The following is an 18,770-nucleotide window of genomic DNA, read 5'->3' as shown; positions in this document are numbered from 1 at the left end:
CCTATTCTATCCAAGTAGTCATTATCTAATCTCCATAGTCAGAAGAGTATTTTAATGACTCAAGGAGAACCATCTGTACTTAGAGACAGTCATTTTCTTAGAGATTAATACAATGATAGAAGATAACAACGTGCAACCAATTTAGAAGAGACTTGGAAAAATAGACTGGTTTCATTGGGGCTGGGTATTAAAAAAGAATTCTCTTGGCCATACAAAACTGAAAACCTAGCAATTTTGGTTACCGGTGTGAAGTTGCGCAAAGGTCACCAGCCCTTTCTGGTTTTTTCCTCCAAGTCTAGCCCCTGTGATTTGCATGGAAAATGAGGGGCATGATGGAAAGGTTGAGAAGAGTCTCTTTGTCAGAGCTCCACCTAGCTCTTTTGTAATTCTGCTTAGTAAAGCCCCCAAAAATAATTTTCCTGGACCAAAGATAATGTGGGAGTTAACAAGAAATTTTCTAACCATAACTAAGATAAGAGTTAGATTGAGAGAGCCCAAAAAAAAAAAGACAAGTGAGAAGGCAGTTGATTAAGTGCATTTAAAATATATCTTTAAAACCTCCTTTTTCCTTTTTTTAATTATTTATTTTTTATATTATATATTATTTTATCTTTTCTTTTAAAATTTTGAATTCCAGATTCTCTCCTTTCCCCATTCCTTCTCCCCCCACTGAAAATACAAACGATATATCAACAATACATGTGAAATCACATTATTCATATCACCCCCCCCCCAAAAAGGAAAAAAAAAACCCAAGAAGAAAAAAGGAAAGTATATTTCAATTTGCACCCAGCTCATCAGTGTTCTCTTTGGAGGAGGATAGCATTTTTTTCATTGTGAGTCCTTTGGAATTGATTTGGGCCATTGTATTATTCCGGATAGCAAAGTCTTTTCACAACTGATCATCACTACAATATGGCTGCTACTGTGCACAATGATCTGGTTCTTCTCACTTCACTCTGCATCAGTTCATATAGGTCTTGCCATGTTAGTTTTTTTTCTGAAACTATCCTTCTCATCATTTATAGCACAATAATGCTCCTTCACAATTATATGCTACAATTTGTTCAGCCATTCTCCAATTGATGAGTATCACTTCAATTTCTAATTCTTTATCAACACAAAAAGAGCTGCTATAAATATTTTTGTACCTATAGGTCCTTTTCTTTTTCCTTTGATCTCTTTGAGGGTACAGATCTAGTAGTGGTATTGCTGAATCAGAGGATATGCACAGTTTTGTAGCCCTTTGGCTACAAAACGGTTGGACCAGTTCACTACTCCATCAAAAATTCATTAATGTATCTATTTTTTCCCATCCCCTCTAGCATTGTGATTTCTCATAGGTGTGGGGCCATACTTCAGAGTTGTTTTAATATGCCCTTCTCTAATCCATAGTGATCTAGAGCTTTTTTTCATATGATTTTAGATTTAGCTTTGATTTCTTCTTCTGAAAACTTCCTGGTCATATTCTTTAACCATTTATCCATTGGGGAATGGCTCTTATTTTTATAAATTTGATTCAGCTTCCTATATATTTGAGAATTGAGACCTTTGTCAAAGAAATTTACTATAAAATTTTTGTTACTTTATTGTCTATGGTACCTTTTAGCAAATGTTGTTTCCCTGATTATTTGTTTCAATTAGGTCTATTTTTGTTTTTGCTTTTTCTGAAGTTGTGATTATCATCATTTAATCTAAAGCATAATAGACTGTTCCAGTGCTTGATTTCAAAACTGCACATGTCTTTCTGTCTCAAGTGTGTCTCTTGGTACACAACATATTATTGAATTCTGATTTCCAATCCATTCCATTTGCTTCCATTTCCACCCTAAAAATTCATACGGACTATCTATGCACCGCTTATGGTAGAACATTCCAAGCTTGTATTGGTCTGATCATACACAGTCGGACACACTGAAACTTCACTTTATCATGGTGATGTCATTTTGGTCCTTTTCAAAAACAAAGGACTAACAACCAACCAACATTTGCTTCCATTCTGTGGGTTAGTTCATTCTATTCACGTTCATAGTTATGATCATTAACTCTGCATTTTGCTCCATCCCATTATCCTTCTCTCTTTTTCTCTGTCTCTTCTCAAAAGCAGGTCTTATTTTTGACTACTGCCTCTCCCATTCCACTCTCCCCATTATAATTTCCCCTCCTCCATATCTCTTACTCCCTTCCCCTCCTATCTTTCTATACCCAATTGAGCGTGCATATATATTCTGATGAGAGCAAAGTTCAAGCATCACCCACCCTATTCCCCATTTCCTCTTCTACTCTAAAGGCCCTTTCTTATGCCTTTGCGTGAGAAAATGTGCCCCATTCCACCTCTCTCTTCCTTCTTCTCCCAGTACATCCCTTTTTCTCACCTCTACATTTTTTTTTAGAACATCACAATATAATTGACTCACATTCATGCTTGTTGTCTATGTGCACTCCTTCTAACTGCTCTAAAATGATAAAATTCTTAGGAGTTACATGTATCATATTACCATATAAAATGTAAACAGTTTTAACTCCATTGAGTTCCCTTTTTATGCTTCTCTTAAGTCTTCTGTTTGAATGTCAAATTTTCTATTCAGCTCTGATCTTTTCATCAAGAATGTTTGAAAATTCTCTATTTCATTAAATATCTATTTTCTCCTTGAGAAATTATACTGTTTTTTCTGGGTATATTATTCCTAATTGTAATCCTAGCTCCTTTGCCCTCCAGAATATCATATTCTAAGCCTGCCTCTGTTCATTTAAATGTGGAAACAGTTAAATCTTTTGTGATCCTAACCGTGAATCCATAATACTTGAATTGTTTCTTTCTAGATGCTGGCAATATTTTCTCCTTGACCTGAGATCTCTGGGATTGGACTATAATATTCCTGGGAGTTCTCATTTTGGGACTCCTGAAAGAAGTTCTTTCAGGAGTTGATAAGTGAATTCTTTCCATTTCCATTTTATCTTTTGGATCTAAGATATAAAGGCAGTTTTTCTTTATAATTATTTTGAAACATGGTATCTAAGCTCTTTTTTTGATCATGATATTCAGGTCATCCAATAATTCTTAAATTATCTCTCCCTGATCTATTTTCCAAGTTAGTTGCTTTTCCAGTGAGATATTTCACATCTTCTAATTTTTCTTTCTTTTGACTTTGTTTTATTGTTTCTTGATGTCTCATGTAGTCATTAGCTTTCACTTCTCCAATTCTGCTTTTTAAGGAATTGTTTTCTTCAATGAGCTTTTGTACCTCCTTTTACATTTGTCCTATTCTGTTTTATGAGTTCTTTTCTTCAGTGAAATTTGTATTTCAGGGCAGTTAGGTCTGCAGTGGGCAGAGCACTGTCCCTGGAGTCAGGAGGACCTGAGTCCAAATCTGGCCTTAAACGTTTACTAGCTGTATGGCCCTGGGAAGGTTATTTAACTCTGATTGCCTCAAAAAAAAAAAAAAAAAGGAAAGAAATTTATACCTTTTTTGCCATAGGAAAATTCTGTTTTTTAAGGTGTTATTGTCTTCAGGGTTTAAGTGTGTGTGTGTGTGTGTGTGTGTGTGTGTGTGTGTGTGTGTGTGTGTGTGTGTGTGTGTGTGTGCGCCTCTTTTATCAGGTTGTTAAATGCTTTTCGGTTTTTTTGGCACTGCTCTCATTTTCTCCATTTTTCCTGTACCACCCTTATCTCTTTCTTCAACTCTTCTAGGATTTCTTGCTGGTCTTGGACCCAATTCTCATTTTCCTTTGCGACTTCACTTGTAGCTGTTTTCACATTGTTGTTTTCTTCTGAGTTTATGTCTTGGTCTTCCCTGCCACTGTAGTAGTTTCTTTTTTTATGGTCAAGTTCATTTGTTGTTGTCATTTGCTCATGTTCCCAATCTATTCCTTAACTTTGAACTTTATGTTAAAGTTGGGCTCTGCTCACTTGCTCACAGGTCACTGTGCAAAACCTTAGCCTTTTTCATGCTGCTATTTTTAGCAGGTCTGACAGTTTTGGGTGCTTCCAATGTGGTATTATCCTGGGTCACAGCTCTCCTACTCTGCATTCTGTTTTTTACCCAGGAATGATCCTTACCGTACTGCAGCCACAAGTACTAGTGCTCCTAGATCCCTGTTCTCTTATGACCAGTCACAAGCATTCCTCTCTGTCCTAAAATTGCAACTCAAAGCTGTTTATGGGCAATAGAGTTGCCAATCAGCACCAGTTGCACCCAGTGCCACCAAAGTTTCCCCAGTAATCTTCAGGCATTAGGTTAAGAGTCAAAGACATGTAGACAAAGTCCTTGCCTTCAAAAAGCTTATATTCTAGCAATAAGAGATACAACATATACACAAATAATTATAATACAAGGGAAATTGAGGAAGGAGAAAACATTATTAAGAAGGAAGATCCACATTTCCTAGATTCAAAGAGCACTGGTGCCAAGTGGTTGGAGAGACAGAAAGTTTAGATGGCATAATGGTTCCTGCCCCCACAGTACTTAATGTTTGATCTATGTGACTTTGGACAAGGCCTCAGTTTATCTGTAAAATGAGGTGGTTGTAGTAAATGTTCTATGAGGTCCAATCTAGCTCTATGAACCTATGGACATGTCACAAACACAGATATGTCAACAAGTTTGTGATAGGCCAGACATGGCATTCATGGACCAGTCAGGCTGGTACCTCAGGTTCAATATTGGAAAGGAATGAGATACATGTGGAAGAGGTAGCAGTTAATAAAAGAAGCTTACTTATCCATATAATAGGAAGGCCATTCAGAGAAAAGATAATTGTGATTCACTTGAGCACAACTTTCCTATGCTGGGGTTGATTAGAACTCTGGTTTCCAGCCAGATGTGTCAGGGCTCAGCTGGAGCTCCTCATAGCTTTTGGCATTCTACTGATCAAGAAGCTGCATCAACACTCTGAGCCAATTAAATCCCAAAGACAGTTTCAGTCCCTTTTAAGGAAAAATTCCAGGCCAAAACGCTTGGGCTGGGGGACCCTCTTAGATATTCCTCTCACTACAACATTGAAGACCATTTTGTAATATGGGAATCACCTTTACTGATACAGATTGTAAGTTGTATATAAATTAGGGTTTTAAAAACCTCCCTGAAGCTCAAAGAGGTTAAGAAATTCATCCATAGTCACAGAGGTAATATGCAAAGTTGGATATGGACACGGGCTTATCTGGCTCGAACTTTGGCGCTGTGACCATTATAACACTTCAAGGGGGTCTCTCCATTCACAAATAACTAACTAGAAGACAAAATAACATGATAAGTCAATTGCTATTATTTTTCAGTCATTTCATTCATGCCTGACTCATGATCCCATTTGGGGTTTTCTTGGCAAAGATTCTGCAGTGGTTTGCCCCATTACAGAGGTACAAAAATTATGATCATCATTACTGACTAGGGGGCTAGAAATCAGGGTAGGCTTCCCTGCAGAGGTTCTATTTGATTTGGGTTTTAAGGAATGAGTAAGAATTCAGTAAGTAGAAAAAGGAGAATATGAAGTTTTACTAATTCCAACTTTTTACTATTGATTTAACTTTGGTATTTCCCATCAGTAAGTAAAAGTTAATAAGAACAAACTGAAAGTCCTATATTTGTGCTTTAAAAAAAATCAAAATTTTATAAGTACAAGATGGCAGAGATGAGAGTACAATGCTACTATTTGAAAAAGAATCAGAGGCTTTAGTTGTCTGCAAGTTCAATATGAGTTAGCACTGTAATATGACAGTTATATTAAGAGAGAAATAATTTTCAGGGAGAGGTTGTAATCCTACTGTACTTAGACCTAATCAGAATACATCTGGGATATTATGTTGAGTTCTGGATACCCCATTTTCAGTAAGGACAAAAGACAAAGTGGAATATTCTGAGACAGAAAACTAAAAATGTGAAGAAGGCCCATAAGATCATGAGATATAAGGACTGGTCCAATGAATTTGGGTGGGGGGGGTTATTATCCTGGAAAAGAGACAACTGATAACTACCTTAAAATATTTTAAGTATTGTCACTTTGAAGAGAGACTTTTTCTGTTTGACTCCAGAACAATGAATGGAAATGCCAAAAAAGTAGATTTCAGCTGAATATATGGAAGAAATTCCTAGCAACTAGAGCTATTTGAGAGTGGAATGGGTTGCCTTAGGAGGTCTTTAAATAAAGACTTTTTGGTTATTTGTTAGATACGTTGGTAGGAGTTTCTTTATTCAAGTATAAGATGGTGCTTCTTTTTGATTGGGACAATTTTAATGATGATAATGAAAAGAATCATAGATAGCTATGTGAGAAACTCTGAAAAGGCAAGCCATTCACTCAGAGCAAAGATGACCAAAGTGTCCTGTTTCCAATGATCTGATTTACATATGATAGACATGGAGACTTTAAAATTGAGAAAGCTACTTGGTAACTATAGAACAGTTGTATGTTGCCTACTTGTGCTTTGACTAACTGAAGCAGAGATTTTGATTTTTCAGTGTAAAATAAAGTTGAGTCATTTCACCCAAGAGACTGTTTTATTTTTTTTTATTTTGTAATGTTTAACAATCACTGCCATACAATTGCCATTTTATCCCTCCCCACCTACTTCCCACTACCCCCCTCCCTCCCCACGACTGCATACAATTCTGTATAGATTCTACATATACTTTCCTATTGAGTATATTTTCACTATAGTCATGCTATGTAGTCAGACTAAGATAAATGAAAGAAATCGTATAACAAATCAGAACATGATACACAAACACATACACATACACAAACATGATCTGCTACAATATGTGAGTGACTTCCATATTTCTCTCTCTGAGTGTGGCAGGCATTTTGCCTTGAGATCCTCCATTGGGATTTTTTTTTTTTTGGTAAGAAGTTCTTGTGTTATTACAAAAATCTAAGTCTACCAGAAAAAACTCTCACACACTGTGGTTGTTGCTGTGCATAAAGTTCTCCTGGTTCTGCTCCTTTCACTCAGCATCAGGTCATATAAGTCCTTCCAGGCCTCTCTGAAGTCTTCTTGTTCATCATTTCTTATGGCACAAAGAGACTGTTTTAAAGAAAAAGGATGAGTCAAGATCAAAACTCCAAGGGGCAAGACCGGATCTTTGAGTGGATCTGGGAAGAGTCCTCAGAACTGGGTCACAAAAAGACCTCAGAGTCTTCACTACCATTTGCAACTTAGAATTGTGAATTGGAGCAAAAAAATTTGCCAATGGGCAAAACTGATTAGATGCCATCTCTTGCCTCAAAGTTGGAAACCCTTCAAAGCACAGCCAAAGAAGTAGATCTGAGAAAACTCATCAGCCCCTAGGCTGGGGAACTGTTTTACTGCCTTGGTCAATCAAAAGAAGAGTGATATTTGGCAGGCAGTGGAAAAACAGTCTTAGTGGAAGAATGGAGAGTCCCAGAAGAGAAGTGTACTTCTCCCCCTCAATCCCTGTTCCCTTCAAAAACTCCAGCTTCCCACAAACTCAACTTCCTAAAGTCCTATGACCTCAGTCTTCTATCTACTTCATCTCCACACAGAAGTGATTATCCCTAAATACATCCATGTACACTGTTAGTGACGTCACTGTTGATATTGGACTTGGATTAGGAGTAGCTCATTGAAGGATGCAAGAGTCTTGACATGCAGAGTCATAGGCACCATTGTATAATGATTCATTAAAGAATTTTCTAACATATATATGTTAGATGTTTCATATTATATTATAATTATTATATTATACTATGTAAGACATTTTAATGTGAGTTTAAAATATGTGCATGTGTACTTTCAACAATATCTATCATTTAAACACAAGCAAAATAAAATGCTAAAAATAAATATGGATTGTTTTTCTATAAAGTAAAATCGTACTCAACTTAAATAAAGATAAAATCATTCTTGCACTGCTAAAACAAATGAAAAATTATATCTAGTCTGCATATTATCTCACACCGGTAATGTGTTACAGATGTAGAGATAGATATAGACATAGATATATCCCTGTTCCATCGAATCAAGACCCATACCATCAATTTCCTCATGAGATCTGTGTATCTGAAGCTGATTCTCAAGTTGATAATATTGAATCATTAGCTGGATCCCTATCTCCCAGAGCCTTGACTATCATTGCATTACTATGTACTCTATAACCTTCCTGACTTAGATGCTGCCATTATATTTGATTTTTTTTTCAATTTTGCCCACTCTAGCAAATGAAAAAAGCAGAATATCTATTTTCAAAAGGAATAATAATATTAATGACAACGGCAGTATGTTTCTTATGGCCAAGAATTACAAAGTCTGGCAGGAGTGCCTTTTAACCCTGGAATATTCAAATTTATTGGAACCTATTCTGATGTTTTTTACTGGTCTATTTAAAATGACATCATATCTTGGGTAATAATTACACTTGATCAAGGATGGCAGTGGTGGAGGATGTATGGGAGTATTTCATTTAGTGCACACACTAATGAATGCTTAACTTTAGAACCAAATCTCGTGTGTGTGTGTGTATGTATATGTGTGTGTATGTGTATGTGTATATATATATATATATATATGTATATATATATATATATATACATATATATATATATATATACACATATATATACATATATATAAATATATATATAGGGTTCCAGTGATGGCTCTTTAAGGGAGATAAAACTATCTTTTACCATTCTTTCTGATTGTTTTGTACAGGAAACTGAGGGTGTTATTGAAGATCATGCCAGTCTTAAAATAAAAATTATAAAAATAGTTACTGCATCTAGTTTCTACCCAAGTGCTAATTTCAGCTTATCTCCAAGGTCCAGAACAGTGGTCATATTAATTATCACACTGCTTTGGTTCCTAATTTGAGAGGTAGAAGATTTAATCTTTCTATTATTGTTATTGAATATAATGATAATATATAATTATTTATATAATTCCTATCAATTATTCCTTTAATATCCTCCTTCTAACTCTCACAGCTATATTTTGGAATTGTGAAGCCATACATTTCCATAATGGCAGTTTGATATAAGCTCAGCAAGGAGTCAGTCAGTCAGTCAGCTAGCATTTATTAAGTACCTACTCTGTGCCAGGCATTGTGCTGAGAAGAGGGTGAGACAGCAAAGAATAAACTCTTTGGAAAGCTCAGCTGTTTTCCAACATAATGAACGAACTCTAGAATATGCTGACAGAGTAAATTGGTTTGGTAATACATCCTTTCTGTTTTCAAAATTCTTCCTTTGGGAAAGAGAGTTGTGCAAGTAGACTCAAGGAAAATTGAATAAATGTGAACCATTTCCCTGCCATCCAAACCAAAACATTTTAGGCACTTCACAAGATTTAGCTAACCCTATATTTTTCATTTTTCCTCTGTCCTCAAGCCTCTGTTAACTTGTGTTTTTGGTGCAAATACTGGATGCAGACACAATAGAAATCTCCTGATGAAAAAAATGTACTTTTATAGGTCACAATTTTTCTGAAGGATAAAGAAATTAAATGAGAATGAAAGAAATGTGGAGATGTGAGGTCAACCTTCAAACCAACTCAGTGTAGTAATATGGTTCACAATTCAATAGAATTTGAAGTTCTTCAAGGCCTGTGAGTTAACTTGTATGTACTGCCCTTGTAGATACAAGTACTATTACCTTTATTTTGTTGGTGAGGAAATGAGGTTGTGTGATATGCCAACAGTCACACAGCTAAGTGATAGATTCAGGATTTGAAATCAGGTCTCCTTACCCTAAGCCTACTCTTTTCCCTATACCTCACTGTCTCCCAAACCTCTTTTCTAAAAGGAAGGCTTAAATTTAATGTTAGAACCAATCTCACCATCAACGAGATTGAGAACAAGCGCAATACAATAAAAATGACAATTCTACCTAAATTAATTTACCTATTCAATGACATCCTGATTAAATTACCAAAAATTATTTTATTGAGCTAGAAAAAAGTGATTTAAAAATTTATTTGGAAGAAGAAAAAGTCAAGAATTTCAAAGGACTTAATGAAAAACAATGTGAACAACGGAGGCCTTGTAGGCCCAGATCTTAAACTGTACTATGAGGTAGTAATTGTCAAAACTATCTGATACTGGTTAAGAAACAGAATAGTGGGTCAGTAGAATATTGATAATAGTTTATTAACAGTAACATGGATAGCTGTTAATAAAGTGCATTATTTTGGCCTCCTCAGCAAAGACAGGGACCCAAACGGAATGGAAGAGATCACTTTTTTTAAGACCCAAAAGGAGGTGGAGTTGGGGTTGTTGGTAAACCTTACACTGAGGAAAGTGGGTAGGTCTTCAGGTGTGGCTGATCATGCCCCTTTGATAATTAAGGAATGTTAATTGCTTTATGGGCCTCAACTACTTCTAGTGATCTTGGCTAGAAAATCAGAACCACTCCAATCAGTATCATTCTGGTTAGCTATCCCTTTAGGGAGACCAAACCCCCGCCTAATTTTGACAAGGAGAGACCAGGACAGGAGACCTATCCCTTGGGGAGGAGCCTAGCCTAAGCTAGTTCTTTCTTCACAGGCAAACAAAGCAGGGATCCTAAGTTAAATTAGTTAGCAAGCTATTGTCCTGGGGACTAGTTGACAGCCAGGATCTACCATGCCTCTAAGTCAATTCAGACTGAGACAGATAATTCAGACTATGGCAGATACTGACAATTCTAAAAATCAATGCAGCATAAATACTAATTACATTTTAAAATCAATACTGTAGAAATCAGAGGTAATTTTAATTTTTATCTCTAACATTACTGATTAAAGAAATGTGAGTTAAAACTACTCTGAGGTACCATCTCACACTTATCAGATTGGCTAAAATGACAGTAGAGGAAAATGACAAATGCTGGAGGGGATGGTAGAAAAATTGGGACACTAATACACTGTTGGTGGAATTGTGAACTGAAACCATTTTGGAGCTCAATTTGGAATTACGCCAAAAAGTTATAAAACTGTGTATACCCTTAGACCCAGCAATGCTACTACTAGGTCTATTTCCCAAGGTGATTAGAGAAAAAGAAAAAAAGCCTGTATATTCTACAATATTTATAGCAGCTCTCTTTGTGGTAGCAAAGAATTGGAAATTGAGAGGATACTCACCAATTTGAGAATTGCTGAATAAGTTGTGATATATGATCGTGATGGAATACTACTGTGCTATAAGAATTGACAAACGCATTGGTTTTAGAAATGCATGTATGAAATAATGCAGAGTGAAATGAGCAAAACCAAGAGGAAGTTATATACAGAAACAGCAATATTGTTCCAAGAATAACCCTGAATGACTAAGCTATTCTGGGTAATATGATCATTCAAATCAAGTACAAAGGACTTATAAGGGAAAATACTATCCACCTCCAGAGAAATATCTGATATATGGAAGTATGTATCATATGGTTTTACACACACACACACACACACACACACACACACACACACATACAATTTTGGCCTCTTCTATGCAGTTGAGAGGAAGGAAGGGAGACAACTCAGAACACAGAATGTAACCTGAAAATATATATAAATACATATAATTTTTTGAAAAACAGAGTGACTTTACAGGTTTTGTTCCAGGCTGGCTATGAGGGGTCCAGAGAAGACGGGAAAAGCTAGGCAATGTTGGATCCCAAAGGGAAGGGAACAAATTTTTACTAAATGCCTACTATGTGACAGGCACCATGCTAAATGTTTTACAAATACTATCTCACAAAAACCCTATGAGTAGGCACCATTATTAGCCCCGTTTTACAGTTGAAGAAATTGAAGCAGACAGAGGTTAAGTGACTTGCTCAGTCACAGAGCTAGAAGTGTCAGAGACCAGATTTGAACTCAGGTCTCCCTGACTTCATGCCCAGCTCTCAGATCAACAGTGTTGCCTAGCTGCTGTAGAAAGTAGAAGAGGAATAAAGGAGTCTTGCAGGCTGGAAGGATCTTCTAGTGATTGTCTATCATTCCTACTACAACCCTAACACAAAACTAAAGGTAGGAGGGGAGTGAAGGAGTCGAAGGGTTCTTTCCATCTAACAAAGTTTCTTCTAACTCTGATCCAGACCCCAAACATTAGACTAGCTCAAAAAGAGTAAGATATTTGTTATAGGGTTAAAATGCAGGTTCTCCTCCTCCACACACACATCTCTGAAGTCTACATAACTTCTAATTAATTTATTTAATTGAAATTAATTAAAATCAGTTGTTCTATTGCTCCCTCGGGTCCCAACACATGTGGGTGTGTTTGTACAAACACAAACAGAGCAGTGTTGAAGACTCCTCATAAACGCATTGGAATGTTACATGAACTGACCTCCTCACCTTGTAAAAATAGCACTGAAAGCTGGTAAAGAGTTAGTGAAGAGAAAAATGGGCCACAAAGCCTTTGAAACACACACAGAACAGCTTAAATGAAGGCACTAAGACTGAGGTTTCTCCTCTTTCCTCCCTTCTCTCTCAAGCAATAGTCAATATATGGTATTTATAACAATTCTCTTTCTTTCTTGTCTCTGAGTGTCTCCTCAAAGAAGACACTGAAAGAATCTGACTCCTTTCTGTGCCTTCCAGCAAGATTAAATCAGCAGTGGGGTTCAATTTGGACTTGTGTTCCAATAAAGAATTCATATGGGCAAAGAAAACTGAGTAAACCCTTGAAGTCAGCAGGACAGCGCTATGAGAAGCTAAGGATTTTGACCCTGGATTTAAGTTACAAATTTAACACAATCTGAGATGCCTACAGCCGAGAACTGCCAGACTATTTGGTCACAGAACACTGTGAGACTTGAAAGAGAGACATGGTCACTTCTGATAAAGATGGTGGCATGAAAGGTCATAGAGGAGCCCAACTCTCCCACAGACACTCCAACAAAATTCTGAACATTCATCAGAAGTAAAAACGACAGAAAAAAAGAAGCTTAAAAATAATCTCTTCCATCCAATCCACGATACTAAAAGACTACCAGAAGTCTGTAGTCATTTTAAGCAGAGACAAGGCAGGGGAATAAGAAACTAGGACCTAAAGTCAATGAGATTTTAACACTGGTCTGTTAGAGCTTCAAGGAACAGAGGCAACATCCATAGCTCACTGCACGTAGAGACATGGACTGTGTTCACTCACCTTGGGCCTTCTAGGAACGCTAGCCACCCATACCACACCTAGAACAAAGTAGAAGTTCAGTACAGTAATTTGCAGCCTTCACTGGAGCCAACAATAGAAAGGATCAGTACGTGGACAGCCCACACAGCCTGGGGCTCACCAGGAGGCTTGAGTCATGGCTTAGAGATATAGTACCTAACCCCCTGACAGAGAGGTCACAGATATGCAGTGCAGGATGAGAAACATACATTTTCAGATCCAGCCAATATGGAAATTTATTTTGCTTACTTATGCATATTTGCTATGAGGCTTTCCTTCTATTATTTTTTCTCATTGGAGAGAGGACATGAGATGAAGAAGGAGACTAGGGATAGAGTTGTCCCTCAGAAAGGAGAACAAAAGGAAATGATAGAGGGTTATTGACGCAGCTTTTTAAAATGCACCGAAGAGAACAGAAAGAAGGCTAGAAGGGATGCAAATGAGAGTTTTGAAAGTTACATGTTGGATTTATTATATATTTAAAATAAAAAACAAGCTACATAGAAAAGCGATGTATATGTTCCATCTTCCGTTTACAATGCATGTGGAAAAGTTCTGTTCTACGTTGTATGTGGAAATCTTCACTTTATTTGGAGCTAAATTCAGGTTTAAAAAAGAAGAAGAAATGAATGTGAATATTGAAAGGAAAATGACTCCACTACCAAATTTCAAGACACTCTTTTTCCAAATATGCAGAACAGAGCAATAGGGAGGGCACTTGAAGGAATTAACAAGTAGTTCCAGGGAGATTCACTTTCCCTAGGGTGGAGAAATGGGAGGAGGAGAAGAAGGAAGGGAAGAGAATTTCTTCCCTTCCTCCAGGCTTGTTCTTGGTTTGCAACAAGTAGGTTGGCCACATTTCCTTGTCTCATTTCTTAACAAAAACTCTTGGATCTGCCCAATCTCTCCTCCACTTCATCATGGCATCTTTTGTGCCCATTTGTGTCCTACTTGAGATAGCTCCTCTTCCCTTTCCTCTAAGCTCCCAGACCTCAAGGCTGGAGCCCTCTGGGGCAAATCCCACAACTCAGGAAGCTGGGATAGCCCACCAAGGAGAGTGCTTGAAAGACCTCCTCCAAGTCTCTAGAGTCACCATCTCAGGTAATAGCAAAATGAGAGGACTGGATCCTTCTCCAACAATTAAAAAACAAAACAATTTCTACTTGGCTTCCCATCATCCCTGAGCTTAAGGGACAATGATAGGGCTATTGGATTAGGGATAGATTTAGGAAGGAAGTAGGTTGAATGATACGGTATTTTTTTAAACAGAGTCAGGATTAGGGTCAGTGTTCAGGATAATATTAGGGAAAGCATTAAGATCAGGTTTAGGATGAGTAAAAGGGGACATTTTAAGATTAAGCTTATATGGGTTTAGGTAAGAATTCATGTTAGGGTTCAGCTAGTACTCGGATATCTTAGTTTTATCATTTTTAATTAAGTGAAATTGACTCCTCACTATGGGGTAAGATGAGGAAAAAAGATACTTGTTTGGCATACTATATAGTGGATTTTCAACTAGATTTCAGTTGTCAGATATGTGCTCTACTCTTAAAAAATTGTACAAGAGACAAGTAGAGCAGAAAATATCACTAATGGAAACTTCTTTTCAAAAACATACAATATCAGATAATAGTCAATATTATTGAAGAAAACAAGAAACAACAGAAGGGGACTGTTGAATATGCCAATCTGCAATTTACTTACAATCACTGTGCTTGGCTGTCTATATGTAGAATGCTTGAAACTAAAGACACATTTATTACTCATCATTAATTTATCACCTCTAATAGGAGTTCTTAATATGGGATTTATGAACTTTTAAAAATATTTTTCATAATTGTAATTTCACTATAATTTCTTTCCTGTGTAATTCTGCGTATTTTATCGTCTGCATTTTAAAATATCCATAAGATTTGCCAGACTGCTAAACCAAAAAAGAAAGCAATGAACCCCTTGTTTACAGAAAAGATCTTCCTGCTGCAGAAAGAAATATTAAAGGAGGCGTCAATCTGAGTTCTTCATGAAATGAGCAGTAGCAAAATCCAGAAACTTGACTTACACTGTTAACCATTTGCCTATCTGAATGTCTGACTTGCCTCCATAAAGTAATCATTGGCTTAAAACCGGAAATTATTCATTTTCAATGAACCTTTTCCTCCAGATAAAGGAATTAAAAAAAAAAAAAGGGAAATTGAACAGCTGCCTTATCTTCATCCCTTAGAATTCAGGCCTTCATTCTGTTAATCAGAATTGCAGCTGATCACATTCTTGGGTAAATATTTATTTTATATTATGAATGAACCCGAATAAATGGTTGATAAATACTTCCTAGATTAATTAGAGTAAATTATCAGATTATTTAGATGAATAACCACCTGGATCAGGTTAGCAAACTAGTATTGCTTTTGTGTTTGCAAGCATGCCTCTTAACTAACCTCAAAGTTTACCAAAGGCTGAGATTTAAACCAGGTATCTTGTTTCTTATTTTTGCCTTTCTTCTACTTCACCTTACTGCTCTCTATTCCTTACCTGAATATATGGCAAGAAAATGTCTATCATCCTATGTCCAAATAAAATCTGGTGGGCTATACTCTCAGGTAGAAAGTGGTTCAATAGGGACCTCAGGGCAGAGCCAAGATGGTAGAGTAAAAGGAGGGACTTCCCAGAAATCTCCTCCCAAACCCTCCAAATACCTGTAAAAATGACTCTAAACAAATTCTAGAGCTATAGAACCCACAAAATGACAGAGTGAAACAAATCACCAGCCCAAGACAACCTAGAGAGTCAGTGGGAAAGGTCTTTCTCACCAGACAGGGGGTAAGCACAGTCGATTGTGGGCCACAGCAGCAGACCTTGGGGATTGAGTCATTGGTGGCTGTGGCAGTTTCCAGACTTCTCAACCCACAGATGCCAGGAAGGTCAATGGGAATAAATTAAGGGGTAAGAGAAGAATATATTTGGAGGAGAAAAGGAGAGATAGAATGGGATAAATTATATCACATAAAAGAGGCAAGAAAAGGTTTCACAATGAAGGGGAAGAAGGGGGAGGTGGAAAGGAATGAGACCTTTCTTATCATACACATTCAAGTGGGTGTTTTACCCTATAGGAAAGTAGAAGAGAAGGGGATAAGAAAGGGAGGATGATAGAAGGGAGGGTAGATTTGGGGGAGGGAGTAGTCAGAAGCAAACACTTTAGAAAAGGGACAGGTCAAAGGAGAAAACAGAGTAATTGGGGGGTGGGACAGAGTGGAGGGAAATAGTCTTTTACAACATGACTATTATTATGGAGATGTTTTGCATAACTACATATGTATAACCTATTTTGAAGGGTGTGCGTGGGGAGGGAAGAAGGGAGAGAATTTGGAACTCAAAGTTTTAAAAACAAATGTTAAAAAAAATTGCTTTTACATGCAATTGGGAAATAACATATACAAGTAATGGGGTATAGAAATCTATCTTGCCCTATAAGAAAATAGAGGGGAAGAGGATGGGGGGGGGATGATAAAAGGGAGGGCACACAGGGGGAAGGAATAATCAGAATGCATGCCATCTTGGGGTGAGGTGGAGGGGAAAGATGTGGAGAAAATTTGGAATTCAAAATCTTGTGGAAATAAATGTTGAAAACTAAAAATAAACAAATTTAAATCTTAAAAAAAAGAAAGTGGTTCAATACTGTCATAAAAGTATTGAAATACTGACTAAGATAATCACTGCAAGCAACCTGATGACTTATCTTTACCTCATCTGATCATTTACTATGATTGGTCTCCAGAAGCATTTCAACACCATCTCTGCTTGGCATAGTGCATCCTTATATGTTTTACACTACTATATATCTCCTATGTCATAGATAGAAAGCTAGATTCAGGATCTAGAAGAAAAATTCTGTACCATATATATCAACCCTTTTGCTGCTGTTCAATTGTGTTCAATTCTTTGTGACCCCATTTGGGATTTTCTCTTTGTCAGGAGCAGGAAAAACCCTAGCACAAAGGGCACAGGAAAAATTCCTAGGAGTGGAAAAGTCCCTAGCTCTTCAAGCAGCTAACCCAAGCAACAGAAATAGCCCCACTCAATCTCTCCAGTCATAAATCTCCCCTTTTCCCACCAAAGGTTCCATCCTTCCCACCAAGTTCTGACTGGGAACACTAAAGGTCAAGGAAACATATATTGTGAGAAGGGGGAAGGAAGAAAGATATCCCTACTCTTTCTCTGTGACTGTGTGGAGGAGATTAATATGGATTCAGTTTCAATTGCTAAGCATTTTTCCCTTTCCAGCTATTTTCTTTTTTAAACTTCCGCTTTTCCCTGAGGGTGATTAAGCCAATGCCCTCATACATACTCATTCTTCCTTCATCAAAGTCTATGACCATTTGTTCATAATGACAGGACAATGCTACTGTACCCCCATAAAGGCTTTCTAGAGATGTCTTGCCCCAATGTCACAGGAGTTATTTCCCCAAGAGTAGCTATAGTTTGCATTAAACTACAGGAAGACAAGAAATCAATTCATTTGCTGGCTCTATACTTAACAAGTAGGCTACCAACAGGAGAAATGAACACGTGAATATTTGTAAAACCAGGTGCATGTGCAATAAGAAATCTATAAGAAGCTATTGTAATACAGAAAAAGGAAAAAATCATTTCTGCCTAGAGAAATCAGAAATATTCCTGGAAGAGAGAGCATTCAAGCTGAGCCTTGAAGGTAGTTGAGAATTACACAGAACTGTCATGGGGTTTTAGTGTGTGTGGAGGGGAAGAGTGGAATCATTCCAAGTGGAGAAAAGAGGATGAGGAAAAGCAGAGAAGTGGACACGATTGGGGGTCAGTGAAAGGAATAGTCTGGGGTCCAATTTGACAGGAGAGAAACAGTGGGAAATAATATCCCTTCTTTTTGGCTTTCTGGTTACCAACATGGTAGTGATTTCAACTGGATTATTCAAGAGGAGCAGGATGTGTAGTGGATAGCCAAGCAGATCTGGGTTCAAATCCCATCTCTGACAGAAATGTACTGGCTATTTGACCCTCAGTTAGTGACTTCACCTTTTGGTGCTAAAACTATAAGTTACAAAGAAAGGGATGATCTACATAAGTTTCCTTACCCAGGAATTCCCTATACCAGTTAAATCAAAGAGCCATTCCCTATCCTAACACTGTCCTTAGCGTTTGAAACATCTCCTGGAATTTGGCACAAAGATCCTAGAACATGACCCTGGTTAAATGATTCCATTGGTCAGTTCCCCGAGACATTGCTTTATGTATCAGAAAAGTGCCCTGTTGCTGGGCATCCTTCTCCATTCCTCCCTAAGTGAGGAATAAACCGCTCAAGATGAGAGTTTGACCTGTGCTGCTCCTGCTGAAGGGGTTTTCAAATTTTTACATGGTACTGATTTAAAGTAGATCCGTAAGGTAAAATTTAAAGTAAAGTACTAACTCTCTGGTAGTCTTGTGACTTGAAAGAAATATGGAATATCTATAAAGGATTTTTTAAAATTCATTTGAGTAACTTTTAAAAATTATTTTATTATAATGACCTTTAAAACATCAACTAAAATGAATGTTTCAATATACACAGGAGAATAGGGGGACAAAAAGGATTATGTATAAAACTGTGACTTTCCCTGACAAGCAGCTTGATTTTTTTAAAAAAAAATTTATGTTCAATTTAACACAGTC

The sequence above is a fragment of the Notamacropus eugenii genome, chromosome 2 (assembly GCF_028372415.1).
Source record: "Notamacropus eugenii isolate mMacEug1 chromosome 2, mMacEug1.pri_v2, whole genome shotgun sequence".
NCBI lineage: Eukaryota > Metazoa > Chordata > Mammalia > Diprotodontia > Macropodidae > Notamacropus > Notamacropus eugenii.
Note: the sequence above shows the minus strand (reverse complement) of the source record.